This window comes from Salvelinus sp. IW2-2015, unplaced genomic scaffold, assembly GCF_002910315.2.
Source record: "Salvelinus sp. IW2-2015 unplaced genomic scaffold, ASM291031v2 Un_scaffold351, whole genome shotgun sequence".
Lineage (NCBI taxonomy): Eukaryota > Metazoa > Chordata > Actinopteri > Salmoniformes > Salmonidae > Salvelinus > Salvelinus sp. IW2-2015.
Genome location: NW_019942545.1, coordinates 59,466 through 70,473, shown reverse-complemented (window position 1 = coordinate 70,473; position 11,008 = coordinate 59,466).

Here is an 11,008-nt window from a genome sequence, read left to right as displayed (position 1 = left end):
ACACACACACACACACACACACACACACACACACACACACAGGCTCTCCATCACTCTTCCCCTTTCGCCTATGTGAAAGTAGAAGAGTTTATCCCTGATTGTCCCTGTCAGTGAGTCCACAGTTGAACAAATTACCAATCAATGGAAGACAACAGATGAATGTTCATGGGTTGAAAGACTAAGGAACTTGTTTGTAACCACAGCCACCACCCGTAGCCCCCCTTATAACCATCCCCCTGTCAGTATCACATGACCCATCTTGAATGGCTACTGCCTGCTTGTTAGGCATCAGAGGCACATCTGTATAGGAGATTAGGAGCTCACCTTTATAAAGCAGATAGGGTCTGTGACTGTGCCCGCTGTGTTTTATAGGACAGGGAGAAAATGAAGGCGAGATGGGCTGTCCAACACTTACTGTATCTGCTGAATGGAAGCTGCTGTAACAAAGATAGCACGTAGGGGTTCGTTTTATAAGCACAGGTAACCTTGGAGCGGAGCATGGTGGTTAAAGAAAGGAGAGGACAGAAACCAGGATGAGGAAGAGAACAGAGAAGATCATTACTCGAAGATGCTCTGGTGTCTCTCTTTATCTCACTCATTCCCTCGCCCTCACTCTCTTTATTCCCTTTCTCTAACTATCCTCCTACTTCCTACCTCTCTTTTAGATATGTTCATGTAGATACTTTCAGACAGACAGTGGAAAATGGGCCAACCTGTCCCACAAGGGTCGTCTTTCCGGGGGAAACCACTTGAAAACTATTAATATAAATTGAAGCTCTTCTCGGATTATATTCCCAGACTTTGTATCCCTCCTCTGGGTCAGTCAGATCAGTGTTGTTCATATTTAGCCCCAGTATAAACAGACCGTATTATCAGTAGGCTACCTGGTGAGACTGCTTCATTCTCTGTGTTCATTCCAAGACAAGTGCACTAGTCAACGTGCAGTGATTGAAACGGTTTTCGCATAATCTATTGCACTTCAGGCAAGATGTCATCACATCAGTGTGGAAAACCTGGCCCCCTAACCAATCATTTCATAATAGACAGGTATGACATCTACATGTACCCTGTGGTGCGTGCTCTAAGGTGTGATAAGGTACAGTCTATTATTTGGAAGTGATTCATCATGCTGATTCGTGAGCTGTCCATTGCACATACACACAGAGAGAGAGAGAGAGAGAGAGAGAGAGAGAGAGAGAGAGTCTGATCTTGTTTGACTTGTGCTCGATGACGCATACAGAAGGGCACATATAGTCTGGCTACCTATATTGATGACTAACACCTAGAAACAAGACATGGTGGTGACGGTGGAAACAAAAGTAGCTTTTTTCAAAAGTTTTTGGAAGAAAAAAAAATTCACCGCTACACTGACCATTTATTCTAAAATAACAATCTCTAATGTAATCGTTATGCGAAAGGTATCTTTATTTGAACCATATCGTCTTAGGCATACGAGTAAACACTTTATGATAGCCCATCAATAGAAATGTCGACAATACAAATGTTCTGTGACCATGGCGTTAATTTACACAGAGATTTTCCCTGTCCCCAATACGTTTATGGGAGCTTTGTTTGAAGCCCAGTATTTTCCATCATAACCTACTGTCACACCAAGATACCGCCCCCCTTTATGAAATTCTGACAACCACCAATCCTGAAATTTGAGTAAATGAATATTGACATAGTTGTAAAGAGTGCGCCAATCATGCGCCACGGACGCACATGGAGGCGTGACTGGGTTTGAAGTTTAGTCGAATTTATGTTGGCAGCACACGTCCAGTTAAAGGTTCGACGAAAGGAAAATGCTATTGCCATACTACTACAGGAGTTCTGGCTTGTGCGAGAAACCTTCCTGGAACATCTCAACTACTTGTTTTTGGAAATCTAATGGACTATAAGCCCTCAGATTCGAACACATTATTAATATTTGTTCTTCTTTAGTAGAGTCGCACCTGCTTGTTCCAACATGAGGTATTTGGATCAGAGTTTAGTTGACTACTATAGTACTATCAGGGAGAATAGCAGTTGGTAGGTTACCTGCCTCGCAGGGCAGGATAGGAGCGTTATTTGCTGATGCGTAACTAAGGTCCAATCTTTCGAATACCGCCACAGACTGCACCCTTTCTGCAGCCCTGACCTAAAATGCCTTTCGACCTGTGATGTGTATTAATTGGACGTAACCCTGTGCATCTCGTGCCGCATGATCCTCAACAGCCTGCCTATTCCCCGCGCGCGTGAATCGTTAAAACGTGGTGAGATGTCACACTTTATTTAGCCAATTTCAACCGCTACACTGGGCAGTACTTTTGACTAACTCACATTTGAATGAATTCAGCAGTAACAGTCCGGTTATTCTGGAACCCGGACCACATACAGCAGACTGTCTCATTTCATCCCGTGAAGAGACTGATGATGACGGAGAACAGCGAGATGGAGACCGAGACGCAGCTCCAACGCTCGCCAAGCAACATGTCCATCACACCGGTGTCAAAGGCAAGTAGTATACTACAATCACATGTCTCACTGGCTGACAACTGTCTCGGACCTCGGTGAAACAACAACTATCCTTGCAAGATAACCAGCGGGAGAAATTTGAACCTCAGTCCACAGTGGTGTGAAGGTTTTACGCAGTCCGTTCTTCTGACTAGATAGTGGAGATTTTGTAATATGAAGGTGTTTGAATGGTTGTTCCAGGTGTTTTCACATGGTGAATATGTTTGATTTGTGTTAATAACACGTGTAATATTTGGCCAGAAAGCCATGACACAACCACATACCAGTAGCCTGTATGACATGGTTTAAGAAAGTCAAAAGTGCTTGTTGCTTTCACCATCACATTGATATCTTTCTTTTGTTTTACGATGCTGAGATGGAGTTACTGTTGACTTAATATCAGGGGGGAAATTATAGTTAATTACTGCTTTATTACAGTATTGCAGTTTTTATATTATTTATTATAACATATAGAGTTTTTTTCATAATTTGAATCGTAATAAACCCAACTGTCTTGAACACAGTAGATTTCAGCCAGGTGCATTTCAAACCGCGTCATCAGTAAATTGCGTCACTATGGGGAACTAAAATAACTCACGTCAGGTGACGTAAAGGGGGCAAGATGATTGGAACGTTCTCTTTCTCTCGCTTACTGTGTGTGTGTGTGTGTGTGTGTGTGCGTGCGTGCGTGCATGTGTGTGTGTCTATGCTTACGCACACATGCTCAAAATGAAGAAGACTTTACAAAGGGACACGCAGGTTCCAGAATGTTTTAGAATAAATGTCCTGTCCAGGTTATCTTGCCATCAGGCCCATTAGGAAAGTTTGTTTAGTTTTGAATGTAAATTATTTGAACACTGCAGACACTCACAGCATTACTCCACTCACAATTATTTAGTTTAATAGAAGAGATTACAGTGTGCCAAGCAACTTCTCAATTGACGCAAACTCATTTACTGTCCAGAATTCAAGGCCCATGGGGTCAAAAATGATAGAAACAAGCTATTACATGTTGTCCCTTGATGTTCTGGTCATTTGACTGCCTTGCTGTGCATGTTTCTATCATTGTCTATCATGTGTCATTGACTTTTGTATTTGCTGAGGTTGAGGTTAATGCTGGGTTTAGATAGCAGGAGATAGACGGCAAACTGGATGTCATTGTTTTCAAAGAGAGAACGATGGTAAATGCCTTGAGGCTGGCGGTGAATGCAGTCGGACGCCACTGTAGACGGGTCTTGCCGCCGCCAGAGTTAAACTATTTCAACTTTTGCCATAGCGTTGTTTTCCACCCGATGTTGATTTGCACTCTTTGTTTACTGAAATCACCATAGCAACGCATGCAATTGTGCTTGCTTGCTTTTGCCGTCACTCTCTTTCTTGCTTCTCTTTCTTGCATTCTTGTCCTGCTATGCCGACTGGTATGAAGGTTTTTGCATGCGGCGTTAGATAAAAGCACACAACACCCATTGATGTAGCTTCCCTACGCTCAGCCTCAGTTGTTCAAATGAGGTTTGTGATTACATAGAATGCTACCTGACTGTGAGACACTATTTTGAAAGGTACATTTAAAAAATGACCTTGAAGTAGTAGACTATAGAATACACGGTAAAGAGTGTCAGGGTTTAAAGTGTTTTTTCTTGAAGTGCCTTTTTAAACAGACACAAACGCACACACACAATTCTTTGGGGACTGTTTTCTTCCAGCCTGAAATCCACCACAACACTGCTGTTGTCCTCAAGCTCCTTGTGGAGAAGCTGGGTGACACATAGGAGGAAGATGTTAAAGAGTACCGGTGCCAGCACGCACCCCTGCCTCTCACCGATGCTTACTACAGAGGGCACTGACTCCTGCACTCCTATGGCTACCCGAGCTATCATCCCATCATGGAACTGGCAAAGGATGTCGACAAATTTGTCTGGACAGCCAAATTTGAGTAGAATTCCCCATAGTAGTTCCCTTCTTACAGTGTTGAAGGCCTTGGAGAGGTTGACGAAGGCCATGAAAAGGTCCTGATGTTGTTCACAGCACTTCTCCTGGCGTTGCCGTGTCGTGAATATCATGTGGACCATACTCCTGTTCTTTCTGAAGCCGCATTGTGACTCTGGCAGCAGTTCCTCTGTGATGTTGTTCACCAGCCTGTGGAGCATCACCTTGGCCAGGACCTTGCCGGCAACAGCCAGAAGGGATATCCCCCGGCTGTTGCCGCAGATGGACTTGTCACCCTTGTTCTTATAGATGGTGACAATGTTTGCATCCCGCCACTGTTGGGGGACGTTCTCCAGGTCCCAAACCTCAGGAATGTACTGGTGGAGTGTTCTGGTACAGAAGTAACCTCCCTTCTTAAGTAGCTCTGCCGGGATGCTCTCAGCGCCAGGAGTCTTGTTGTTCTTGAGGGAACGGATAACTGATAACACCACTTGGAAGGTTGGTGAATGGTTGAGGTCTTGAATGGGTGGACGGACAGGCAGTTCTTCCAGGATGGAGTGGTCTGTAGGAGAATGCTGATTGAGTAGTGCTTCAAAGTGGTCAACCCACCTCATAGGATCTGGTTTTGGTCCTTCAAGAGAGTCAGACAATCAGCTGTTTTCATGGGGGTTATGGAGCGACTTCTTGGGCCATAGATAGCTTTAGTTGTAGAAATTGTGCATGTCGTTTTTGTCAGCATAAATTTGGATATCCTGTGCCTTATTAGTCAACCATTCGTTCTGCAGCGCATGCAAGGTTGTTTGCATTTTCTTGCGCAATGCACGCCATTCCTTGTGAAGGGTAGCAGATGTGGGGCTGTTGAGAGTAGAGGTCGACCGATTAATCGGCATTAATTAGGGCCGATTTCAAGTTTTCATAACAATCGGTAATCGCCTAAAGGCGCATTCGCGAAAAAAGCACAATTGTTGCACAAATGTTCCTAACCATAAACATATTTTGCTAAAATGAAAAAAATTAAATAAAAGAGGACCGAGCACACCCCCATTCTCAACGACGGGGCTGCAGTGGAGCAGGTTGAGAGCTTCAAGTTCCTTGGTGACAACATCACCAACAAACATGGTCGTAGCACACCAAGACAGTCGTGAAGCGGGCACGACAAAACCTATTCCCCCTCAGGAGACTGAAAAGATTTGGCATGGGTCCTCAGATCCTCAAAAGGTTCTGCAGCTGCACCATCGAGAGCATCCTGACTGGTTGCATCACTGCCTGGTATGGCAACTGCTCAACTGCTCGTCCCAGTACATAACTGGGGCCAAGCTTCCTGTCATCCAGGACCTCTATACCAGGGGGTGTCAGAGGAAGGCCCTAAAAATTGTCAAAGACTTCAGCCACCCTAGTCATAGACTGTTCTCTCTGCTACTGCACGGCAAGCGGTACCAGAGCGCCAAGTCTAGGTCCAAGAGGCTTCTCAACTGCTTCTACCCCCAAGCCATAAGACTCCTGAACATCTAGTCAAATGGCTACCCAGACTATTTGCCTTGCCCCCCCCCCCCCACCTCCACCTCTTTACACCACTGCTACTCTCTGTTGTCATCTATGCATAGTCAATTTAATAACTCTACCTACATGTTGATACTACCTCAACTAACCAGTGCCCCCGCACAATGACTCTGTACCGGTACCCCCCTGTATATAGTCTCGCTATTGTTATTTTACTGCTGCTCTTTAATTACGTTACTTTTATCTCTTATTATTATCCATATTTTTTTGAAACTGCATGTTGGCCGTAAGTAACCATTTCACTGTAAGGTCTACTACACCTGTTGCATTCGGGGCATGTGACTAATAAGATTTGATTTGATTTGACTGAGAAGAGTAGCATAACGCATCTTGGCTGTCACGCCCTGGCTTTAGTATTCTTTGTTTTCTTATTATTTTGGTTAGGTCAGGGTGTGACATGGGGATGTATGTGGTTTTTGTAGTGTCTAGGGTGGTTGTAAGGTTTAGGGGGTTTTATTAGAGTAGTTGGGTTTATGTTTAGTATAGTAGTCTAGCTGTGTCTATGGTTGAGTGTAGGTATCTAGGAAAGTTCTATGGTTGCCTGAATTGGGTCTCAATTAGAGACAGCTGGTTATTTTGTCTCTGATTGGGAGCCATATTTAAGGCAACATAGGCTTTAGCTGTTTGTGGGGAATTGTCTATGTTGAACGTTTGTAGCCTGTGTGTGTGCACTACGTTTTATAGCTTCACGGTCGTTTGTTGGTTTTGTATAGTTTGTAATAGTGTTTCGTTTCATGTTCATCTTCGTAGTAAAATAAAAGAAGATGGCTTATTTTGCCACATGCTGCGTTTTGGTCTGTCTCTCCTCACACGAGCGTGACAGAATTCCCCCACCAACATCGGATCAAGCAGCGTGTGCAACAACAACAGAATCACCCCCACACCTAGGACCAAGCGGCGGGGGAGAGCTCAACAGCGAAACCAGGACTGCGGGGAATTGGGAGGAAATTCTGGACCGCGAAGTACCAGGAGAATATAACCGCCCCAAAGCTGAGCTGGAGGCAGCGAAAGCAGAGAGGCGAAGATATGAGGAGGCAGCAAGGAAACAAGGCTGGAAGCCCGTAAGTCAAACCCAAAAAAATTATTGGGGGGGGGCTTCTCGGGTAGTTTAGTTGAGTCAGTCGGGAGACCGTGAGCCAACTCCTCCTGCTTACCGTAAGGAGCCGGTGAGGGCGGATTTTGAGGAGAGTGACGCAGAGACAGTAAAGGAGTTTAATGGAGAAATTGAGGAGAGAGTTATGAGGGATGTATTGGTTTGGTGCATGAGGCACGGCATCCGTCCGAATGAACGTGTTGGTGATTTAATGTCACCGGGAACAGCTCTCCATACTCGTCCTGAGGTGCGTGCTAGCCGTCTGGTTAAGACAGTGCCTTACAGCACGCACAAAGCCTCCTGTGCGTCTCCAGAGTCCTGTGCGTCCTGTTACTGCTCCCTCGCAACTAGCCCTGTGGTGTGTTGTTCCCAGCCCCAGTACCACCAGTGCTGACACCCACGCACCAGGCTTCCAGTGCGTTCCTCCAGAGCCCTGTTCCTCCTCCACGCACTCTCCTGTGGTGCGTTGTCTCCAGCCCAGTGCCTCCAGTCCCGGCACCACGCACCAAGCCTCCTGTGCGTCTCCAGAGCCCTGTACGCACTGATCCTTCTCTCCCGCACTCGTCCTGAGGTGCGTGCCTTCAGCCCGGTACCACCAGTTCTGGTACCACGCACCAGTCCTATAGTGCGCCTTGAGAACTCAGTGTGCCCTGTTGTTGTTCCCCGCACTAGCCTTGAAAGGTGCGTGTCCTTAGCCCGGTACCTCCAGGTCGGCACCCACGCACCAGGGCCTACAGTGCGTCTCAGCCGGCCAGAGTCTGCGTCTGCCCAAACGCGCCTGAACTGCCCGTCTGCCAAGCGGCGGCTGAACTGCCCGTCTGCCAAGCAGCGCCTGAACTGCCCGTCTGCCAAGCGGCGCCTGAACTGCCCGTCTGCCCAACGCCGTCTGAACTGCCCGTCTGCCCAACGCCGTCTGAACTGTCCGTCTGCCAAGAGCCGCATGAACTGCCCCGTCTGTATTGGAGCCATCATAGCCGCCCGTCTGCCATGAGCCTGCAAAGCCGCCAGTCTGCCATGAAGCCTACAGAGCCGTCCGCCAGACAGGAGCCGCTAGAGCTTCCGCCAGAGCAGGAGCCGCTAGAGCCTTCCGCCAGAACCGGATCAGCCAGAGCCCTTCCACCAGACCGGATCAGCGCAGAGCCTCCGCCGACCGGATCAGCCAGAGCCTTCCGCCAGACCGGATCAAGCCAGAGCCTTCCGCCAGACCGGAATCAGCCAGAGCCTTCCGCCAGAACCGGATCAGCCCAGAGCTTCGCCAGACCGGATTCAGCCAGAGCCTTCCCGCCAGAGCCGGATCAGCCAGAGCCCTTCCGCCAGACCGGATCACAGAGCCGTCGCGGACAGCCATGACCAGCCAGCAGCCCAGATGCCAGCCAGAGCCATGACCAGCCAAGCCGTCCAGCGAGCCATACCAGCCAGGCCGTCAGCGAGCCATGACCAGCCAGAGCCGTCCAGCGAGCCATGACCAGCCAGAGCCGTCACGAGCCATGACCAGCCGAGCCTCAGCGAGCCAGACCAGCCAGAGCCCGTCAGCCAGCCCATGAGCGTCCAGAGCCGTCAGCCAGCCATGAGAGCAGACCCAGATCCGTCAGACCAGCCATGAGCCCGTCCAACGCAGGACACCAGAACGCCGTCCAGCCAGGATCCCGCCAGAGCCGTCATCCAGCCAGGATCCGTCCCTCAGTCCGGAGGCTGCCGTCCCTCAGTCCGAACTGCCCCTTATCCTGGTGCTGCCCCTTCAATCCTGGTGCTTGCCCTTATCCTGGTGCTGCCCCTTATCCTGGTGCTGCCCCTTATCCTGGTGCTGCCCTTATCCTGGTGCTGCCCCTTATCCTGGTGCTGCCCCTTATCTGGTGCTGCCCCTTATCCTGGTGCTGCCCCTTATCCTGGTGCTGCCCTTAGTCCGGTGCTGCCCCTTAGTCCGGTGCTGCCCCTTAGTCCGGTTCTGCCCCTTAGTCGCGGTGCTGCCCCTTAATCCAGTGGGGTTAATGTGGAGGGTGGCCATTTGGAGGAGGCTACGAAAGCGGGTAGTGACTATGGTGGGGTGGGGACCACGACCAGTGCCGGAGCCGCCGCCGTGGACGGAAGCCCACCAGACCCTCCCTAGACTTTGTGCTGGTGCGCCGAGTTTCGCACCTTAAGGGGCGCGTTATGTCACGCCCTGGCTTAGTAATTCTTTGTTTTCCTTATTATTTTTGGTTAGGTCAGGGTGTGACATGGGGGATGTATGTGGTTTTTTGTAGTGTCTAGGGTGGTGTAAGGTTTAGGGGGTTTATTTAGAGTAGTTGGGTTTATGTTTAAGTATAGTAGTCTAGCTGTGTCTATGGTTGAGTGTAGGTATCTAGGAAAGTCTATGGTTGCCTGAATGGGTTCTCAATTAGAGACAGCTGGTTATTGTGTCTCGATTGGGAGCCATTTTAAGGCAACCATAGCGCTTTAGCTGTTTTGTGGGGGAATTGTCTTATGTTGAACGTGTGTAAGCCTGTGGTGGGTGTGTGTGTGTGTTGTTGTGTGTGTGTGTGTGTGTGTTTGTGTGTGTGTGTGTGTGTGTGTGTGTGTGTGTGTGTGTGTGTGCACTACGTTATAGCTTCACGGTTCGTTTGTTGTTTTTGTATAGTTTGTAATCAGTGGGTTTTCTTTCAATGTTCATGCTTCACGTAGTAAAAAAGAAGATGGCTTATTTTGCCACATGCTGCGTTTTGGTCCGTCTCTCCTCCACACGAGCGTGACATTGGCTAGGGGGATTACGAAGGCATGGGGTCTTACTATGCCAAACGGGTGTTTTCGGGAAGGCTGGGTAGAAGGCTGTTCTTGATTGTAAATGTCCACACCGTGCTTGATGTTGTACGGCCCGGAGGGTACCTTCAGAGGTGTAGCCTTCATCACTCCTCTTTCAGGGACCCTTTCCATCCAGGATCCTGGTCTCAACTAGGGCAGCTTTGTCAATGTTGTCACACTTTAAGTTCTGCAGCAATCAAAGTGTTCTTTCGTGGGGTCTATCGCTATTGATCGTCAGTGTCCAAAGAGTTCTGAACTGTTCCATGTCGCCAGTTTCAGGGGAAGATTATTTTCTTCAGCATTTTTTGACGCGCTGAGTGGAGGCTGAAATAGGTGGCGGTAGCTATCCAGGAATGGAGTGAGTGGGCAATTTTAGGTCCCTTTTCTTAGGCTCTCCCAGCTGGGGTGAGCAGTATGGCTCCTCAAATGGGCTGCTAGTCACACAGGGGTCTGCCGAAAGCAGTTGCCACTCAACGTCCCAGCTGCTGGCGACCATAATAGCCTTATGCCAATTGGAGCTGGCAGGTGTCTGATTAAGCGCTCCGGTGCATTCACTCCTGCCCCGCATTCACTCTGCCTCCGTACCAGACACCCCAAGGCCGCCAGAGACCTTAGGTCGAGTTTCCGGTTGATGGCTTCAACCGAATGGTCAGAAGTGGTTACCTGCGCAACAGGAAGTTCTTTAAGGTGCCGCCGAGGGGTGACATCCCGAACAGCACTACTCACTGTAGGAAGGGTTGAAATTCCAGTGGCATAGGAGGGAAACCCAGGACACCAGTTCTTTCCACAACTGCAGGAGTGCGCCGAAACCCCAGTCTGACCAACACACAACGACACACACACACACACACCACACAGCACAACACACACACGACACACATAAACAACATCTCTCTCTCTCGTCTCTCTCTCTCTCTCTCGCATGCATTCATTCATTCATGCATGCATGCGAGAGAGGGCTGATGGCTGCTGAGTCAGGGGCTGATGGTCTCATGCATGCTGCTTCAATTTCTATTGTATTCCAGAATGTCCTATGGTTTTACTACATCAACCCCTGAAGAAGGCGACAGTGATGGCAAAACATTGGCGGTTTATCAAATGACTGGACTTGATATATACAGTCTGCATCTTTATTTATTTTCATAGCATACACTTACT